Source organism: Tupaia chinensis, unplaced genomic scaffold (assembly GCF_000334495.1).
Source record: "Tupaia chinensis unplaced genomic scaffold, TupChi_1.0 Scaffold000478_3, whole genome shotgun sequence".
NCBI lineage: Eukaryota > Metazoa > Chordata > Mammalia > Scandentia > Tupaiidae > Tupaia > Tupaia belangeri.
In genome coordinates, this window is record NW_006159990.1 from 4,108,571 (window position 1) to 4,115,706 (window position 7,136).

At 35.6% G+C, this 7,136-nt stretch overlaps 1 long non-coding RNA gene across 1 annotated transcript; it reads left to right on the forward strand.

The window, feature by feature from the left end:
• The first annotated feature begins 2,090 nt into the window (after positions 1–2,090).
• On the forward strand, positions 2,091–6,605 carry LOC102473592 (uncharacterized). The gene is made up of 3 exons (XR_335633.1): positions 2,091–2,119; positions 5,121–5,278; positions 6,585–6,605. It is a non-coding gene; the product is annotated as an uncharacterized LOC102473592 (long non-coding RNA).
• Positions 6,606–7,136: the final 531 nt, after the last annotated feature.

Consider the following 7,136-nt stretch of genomic DNA (forward strand, 5'->3'; position numbering starts at 1 on the left):
TGAAAAGCCCAAACCAGTTTATCCACCAGATTGTACCTTTGTTGAAAACTTATTAATTGCAAACTTAAAGGCTAAAAAAAGAGTGACCACCAAAGTTAAGAATTCTCAAAGAACTTATATTATTTCTTTCATCTTGGGAGGGAAAACGAAATATTGCTGCATCAAAAAATATACAAAGTAACCTTAAAAGTGAAGTTAAACTCCTGAGACCTTTCAGAGTACATGAATATTTAACTTGGCATGCTTACTGATCCCTAACTTTAGGCAAACATATAAGACGCAAATAATACAGTATTTCCAAACAGCAGCCAGAGAACAGCCAACTCCTATAATAACCAAAAAGGGGACACTTAGGTCACCATATCAGATTGCTTACCTGTTCTTGTAATACGGAGTTGAGAAATATGTTTTGACAGTTTCAAAAACAATATAATTATTTTTGAGAATTGAGGATGACATAACTATTTTATGATTTTACAAATGTAATAAAATATAGAATCTATCTAGAGAGAAATTCTACCCTGATTTTCAATTAGCTTAACCAAACAAGATAAAAACGATTAGTCACAATACCTTATGCAACCTCAATCACTACCTATCAGACTACTTTGGGGATGTGTTTTGCTTTTATACTTAGGACAAATAAACATGGCATAAAACACAGTTTTTTTGTCTTGGTGTTATCTAAACGTATCTGTCTCCAAGTACAATTCAAGTTGTAAAGGGCGTTCATGTCTTCTGCATAATTAAAAAAAAAATGGAGAGCACTTTTTTTTGGAGAGGTTTTCGCTATAGGGCGCGTGCGCTCTCCAAAAAGACAGAGACAGAGAGAAAGAAAGCGAGAAATTATCCCCCAAGGGGGATAGCCACGCCGCAATCCCTTCTCCTCCATTCTCCTCTTGGGATCTTGGGCACACATACACACGCGACTGGCGTGAGTTTAAGTCACTGGGTCCAGGACTTGAACTGCAGTCGACTACATGGGAGTCCAGCGACATAGCCATTATGCTAACTGCTGGTCCCTAGCACATTTTTTTTTTTTAAAGCGAGAAATCACCCCCCAGGGGGGATGGTCACGTCGCAATCCCTTCTCCTCCATTCTCCTCTCAGGATCTTGATCTTGGGCATGACGCACACGCGCCCGGCGTGAGTTCTAAGCCACCGGGTCCGGGACACGAACCGTGGTCGACTACGTGGGAGTCCAGCGACATAGCCATTACGCTAACTGCTGGTTCCCCCTAGCACATTTTTAACAAAGTCAAGGAATTTGGTGTCAGAAGGATAAAAGGTGTGTTTATATTTAATAAAAATTAGGTAAAGTGCTTATTTAGAAAATATTTTCTTTGTAATACTAATCAAGAATGGGTTGCAGCATATTTAATCAACATTACTTCTTATGCTGATTGGTCAGTCTGTCTCTAAAGGTTATCTAATAATCCATAACAATGGATGCACACATTCTAAAGAGACAGTGGTTTCCCATGCTGGTAAGGTAAATTACTGTTGAGTTCACTTGTGTTCTTTTTCCTCATTCACTCATAAGTTTGAGACAATTGCTCTCATCATTAACTTCTGGGAAATAATAATTAACCCAATGCTCTAACATCATCACAAGGGTCTCTTAATATGCCATGTTTCTTTTGGCAAACTCATGCTGTGTTTTTTCTCCCTCTTGTTTTGTTTTATTTCTTTAACAAATTACCCACCAGTTTTAACAGCAATGTTTGTGAAACCAATCAATTCTGTTTATATGGTTCAAACAACTGATGCACAATTACAGTTTAAAATTTCACAAGTTCTATTTGAAAGAGACTACATCTAACTTCCTAAGAAAAAACAATATGCACTAAGGACCCGGGACTGTGTTAATAAGACAGTCAGTGGTAGGAGGTTTGAATATAGTTCCCCATACATCTTTCTTATAAACTAGTTATATATTTTGATAAATATTTTATCATTCTCATATGTTTCTTAAAAACAGGTCACAGAAAAACTTCATCTTCTAGACCATTGGAACACTCAGACAAGAAGCCATTTTAAATCTGAGGTGTGTCCTGGAGTGTTCAGAGAAACTATGCTCTAAACTCCAACTTCTAGACCCCTGAAACAATCAGACAAGGTAGGGTGTCCTCTTTCTTCTCTCTGCCTCTGTCTATAGTGCATGTGCAGTTTTCATTTTTAACCTTTAAAAAAATTTGTTTGTTCTCTTTTTTGTTGGTTTTTGACTAGTCTTTTTTCCTTTTATTTTCATTTTGCTTTTTTGTTTTGTTTTAACATTACTTTCCTACTCTGCTCTTCAGTCTCCACACAGAGTGTCTAGACAGGCTTAGGTGCACAATAGCCAAGCATATGAATACTATTAGGGACACTGAAATTCTCAATGCTTATAAACCTTTTGCTTTAAGAAAAAAACTTTTTTTTATAAATCTGAACTCATAATCTCTTTCTATGGATAGCACGTTGTAAAACACAGTAGAGGAGAGATTTTTGTCACAGAATCACCAGAAATCACCACAGAGGCACTAGAAATAAGAAACCAAGAAAATATCTCTCCCCTAAGGGAAAAGAATAATCGTTCATCATCCACAGGCAGTACAAGGGAATTCATGGAAATGTCCAATTAACAATTCAGAATATTAACAGTGACAAAACTAAAGGAGATGTAAGAGTTGAGAGACAATGAACTCCAGAAGATGTAGGAGAAAAGAGATAAGTACTAGGAGTTGAGAAAGTTCTTGGAAGTTCTCTGGAAGAGGAAATACATGTCATAAAAAAGAATCAAGTGGAGCTGGTACAGATGAAGGCTGCAATACAGGAGTTCAAAATCTCCCTTGAAAGTATTAAAAGCAGATTAGTCCATGAAAAAGATCAAATCTCGGATAATGAAGGTAAAACCTCTGACCTAGAGAAACAACCAAAAAACTGAGAAAATAATCCAAAAAAGTGAGAATATTATACCAAAAATATTAGATACCATTAAGCGCCCAAACATCCAAATAATCGGTATCCCAGAAGGTGAAGAAACTAATGAGGGGATTGATGATCTATCCCATGAAATCCTGGAAGAAGATTTTCCAAATCTAGAGAGGCAATCAAATATCCAGACCCAAGAAATACAAAGAGCCCCTAATAGAACCCACCCAAGATGATATTCTCCAAGGCACATCATAGCCAGATTGGCAAAATCCAGAAAGATAAGATACTAAAATTTGCAAGAGAGAAATGTCAGGTTACTTATAAAGGTTATCCCATCAGGCTAACATTAGACTTATTAGAAACAATGCGAGTAAGGAAATAACGGGAAAAAATATTCAAATTGTTAAATGAAAAACAGTTTCAACCAAGAATGTTATACCTGGCAAGATCATGCTTCATATGGGCAGAAAAGATTAAAAGATTCTCAGATAAACAAAACCAGAAAGAAATTACCAACACCAGGCCAACTCTTCAAGAACTTTTGAAAGGAGTGCTCTAGCAGAAGACTAAAGACACACATACAGCAATAAGAGAACAAAAAGCAAACAGGCAAATGACCAACTTAAACCAGGGACAAAAAATATCAATAATAATATTGAAGATTAACTTCCAGGATTTAAACGGAATGATTAGACCACAATAACACTGCAAATTCAACAGAAGAGAGACTAATTACATTAGACTGAACTGGTGAAAAAGAATTTTATGACTTTTGAGTAAAACATTACTGATTTTTTTTTCCTTACTATGCTTTATTTTCCTAATTTAAGGATTTTGCTTTCTTTTGAGCTGTTGATAGGTTCAACAATTTGTTAAAACATTTTTCCTTCTTTTTTGTTTGTTTCCTTAAATGGAAACAAACTTTTCTCCCTTCTTGACCACTTTGGAATTGAAAAATGTTTGGAAGTATTCTTATTTTGTAGCAGAATGGCTATTTGCATAGGTTCAATAATACCTGTTGCCTGAATTAGAAATTGAAAATAGTCCTTATTGGAGAGACCTTTGACTGGAATGTCATATCTGAACATTAATCAAAAAACTATGGAACTGAGGTAGATCTCAAGTAGGCAAACAGAACCTCTTGGAAAGATGGCCTGACACCATAAACAGTTCTGCTTGGGAGAGAGAATTAGAGAAGCTATACGAAAGAATTTGTACCATACTATAACTTGGACTATTCCAGCCCAGCATTGAAATTAGTAGGGATTGTAAAAGAGCAGCCACAGCCATAGGATTATCTTGAGGAATACTTTGAAGGAAGAAAAAGAGACTAATCTTTGCTAGCAGATGGTATATCACAGAATACTTGGTGGGCAGAGCTGAATAAAGGTTTGTGTGTGAATTGTATGCTAGGTGTTTGCTTTTTAACAGTTTGAGTAACTAACATGTAACTATTTTCTCAAAATATTTAAAACCATACTGTCTCTGTTATAGAGTCACAAACAAAATTATAACAAATATTTTGAACATTCTCTTTAAGACTCAGTTTTTTGAAATTTTTGAAATTGTTAATTAATTCTCAGAGCTACAAGTATAAGAAAATTTTGTTTTGATATATAAAGTCAATGTTTGTGCAAAATTGTAAAAATAAATAAGTGACAATAAAAAAATAAATAAAAACAGGTCACATACCATGTCAATCTCTAAAATGAAAAAAATTGTCTAATGATAACTTGAATTTTTATTTGTTGTTTTGACACAGCTTAGTCCTTATCTCTTTTAATATAGAATTGCACAAGCTTGTGGAAAGATCTTTGGTAGCCTGATCTTATTCCCGAGGAATATAAACTTTATACATTTCCTAACTCAACTTGGGTCATGTTTATATTCAGCCCTACAATTGGAACTCTTGGAATTAAGCCCACATCTCTTCACTTTCAATCAGCACTTTCAAGACAACACCTACACAATCTGGAAAGTCTTTTTCGATTTGTCTCAAAATATTTTTCTGTGAAAAGTGCTATGAATTATATTGTATTCTCCCAAAATACTTACATTAAAATTTTAACCCACAGTGTTATTATATTTGGAGTAAGTGCTTTTGAGAGGTTATAGGGTGATGCCCTCATGATGGGATTAGTGGCTTTGTAAGAAAAGAAAGCGAGAGTGCGCTCCTCTCTCTCTCTCTCTCTCTCCCACTTTAGGAAATAGTAAGAAGACAAGTGTTTGTAAGCATGAGACGGTTTTCACTGGGAATTGTATCATGTGTGAACCTGACGTTGAACTGTGAGAAACAAGTGTCTGTCATCATGCCACACCATCTATGTTATTTTGTTAGAGCAGCTTAAGCTAACTGATACAGGTATTTAAATGATATCTTCCCAAATGTATGAGTTAGATATATGACCCTTTTGTCTTGAAATTTCTAAATGTTTAATTTTCATACAATTATGTTAGATTAAGTCATGCTAATTATATTAATTTGCTCATCATTTTGTTTGATTTCCTCTTATTAATAGAATATTCACTTTTTCTTATCTTCCCAGTGGCTTTTCAGGAAAGCTTCATTATGAATCATTTAATTATAATAATTTTTGCAGAAGGAAGTAAACATTGATGCAATAGGTAGTCAGTTTAAATGAAATACACATATTCAGAATAATCGTAAAAAGTAACTTAGTTTATTTACTAGCTTAATTTTGAAAATTATTCCAATTCAGAAAAGTCAGGGGAAGTTAATGTCAAGAAGATAAATGATATTTTTAGTCGAAAGATAAGAATGTTCAAAAATGTTATATTCAATAAAAGTTAAATATAAAATGTTACATTCTGATTTTTTTTGAGAGAGATTTTTGCTATAGGGTGTGTGTACTCACTGGAGAGACAGAGAAAGAGAGAGAGAGAGAGAGAGAGACAAAAAGTGAAAAATCACCCTGCATGGGGTATGGCCACACTGCAATCCCTTCTCCTCCATTCTCCTCTCAGGATTTTGGGCACACATGAACTTGTGCCTGGTGTGTTTTATTTCTTAATAATTATTATTTTTTTATAGAGAGACTTTTGGCACTTGTGCTCGCCAAAAAGACAGAGGGAGACTAAGAGAAAGAAAAAGAAGAAAGAAAGAAATAAAAAGAAAAAGAAATTATCCCTCAGAGAGGATGGCTATGCCACAGTCTCTTCTCCTCCATTGTCCTCTTGGGATCTTGGGCACACACCCATGCACGGCATGAGTTTCAACTGCTGGGTCCAGGACTCGAACCGTGGTCAACTATGTGGGAGTATGTAACCATTATGCCATCTATTGGTCCTATATTCTAATTTCTTATCATCATTGTTAATATTTAATTATTACCTTACCATATATTGAATGCTTGCCTCACTATGAGGAGAACATACTCATATTTATAAAATATCTATACTTATCTGATGTCTGAAGAAAATGCTGAAGGGAGCCAGCAAATAGCATAGTGGTTACACTACTGGACTCCCACATGGCCAACTGCGATTAAAGTCCCAGACCTGGTGGTTAAAATTCACACATAGCAAGCATGTGTATCCAAGATTCTAGAAAGAGAGTGAAGGAGAAGGGACTGGGGCGTGGCCATTCCCGCTGGGAGTTGATTTCTCACTTTCTCTCTCATTATCTCTTTCTCTCTATCTTTCTCCAGTGAGTGCACACACCCTAAAGCAAAAACTTCTAAAAAGAGGAAAAGAAAAAAGAAAGAAAAGAAGAAAAGAAAATATTGAGAGTTTGGGATTTAAGATGGGAATAATGTCTTTGAGAGAAAGAGCCCGTAAGTCAAACTAGGAGAAAGGAGAAAGCAATTTGCAATACGGTCCTGTCAAAATCTGGTCCAATATGGCCTGCCAAAGGGATCCAATCTTTTCATCTTGTGCTTCATTCAGCAACAAGAGGAGGGCTTCCCTAGAAGGGAAGAATGGCTGTCTGGGCCTGAGGCACATCCTAAGAGAGCTGACTGCTGCACTCTCCACAGCTAAGGGTCAGGTTGGCCTATCTGAGTTTTTACTATAACACCTATATATTTGATATTACTACCATTACAGTGTACTTAAAGGTATGTTCTAAACATCCAGATAATGTCTTGTGTCAGGATATCCCAAGAGAATACAGCTCATTGATTCAACTGAAGTCGTTAAGATGTCTACGACTACTTATTTATTTATAATTTGTGAGAGGGCATGTGTGCATACCAGAAACA